Below are 475 nucleotides of genomic sequence, written 5' to 3' on the forward strand. Positions count from 1 at the left end.
CCTTCATAACTACATATAAAAAGTGGTGCCATAAAGTGGATGCTATTTTGCTTTTTGAGTTATGTAAGAAATATCGGTAAATCCCATGTGTTTATTATTAATACTGAGAAGAATCTTCTTCAAAACCAATCAGCAAATTGAGACCATATCTGGCTAGAACACAACAAACCAGATATTATAATGAAGCAGATATTATAATGAAAAAAAAACGAACAACAACGACGTGTTACGTTATTGATGTGGCATGTTCATTTGACACGAGAATAGTAAGAAAGAATGAGAATTATAAGGACTTGAAGTGTAAAATCCTCCATGTGTGGCCGAGGGAGGTAAAGAAGGTACTAATACATATGGTAGTAGGAGCGCTTGGGTGTTGTACAGACAAACTGAAAGGGTATGTATACATGCTAGAATGCGAAGCTAACATCTGTTCCTCACATTTGTCTGAACGTAGACTCATCCCAGCTGACATCAC

This window comes from Penaeus monodon, chromosome 29, assembly GCF_015228065.2.
Source record: "Penaeus monodon isolate SGIC_2016 chromosome 29, NSTDA_Pmon_1, whole genome shotgun sequence".
Taxonomy (NCBI): domain Eukaryota; kingdom Metazoa; phylum Arthropoda; class Malacostraca; order Decapoda; family Penaeidae; genus Penaeus; species Penaeus monodon.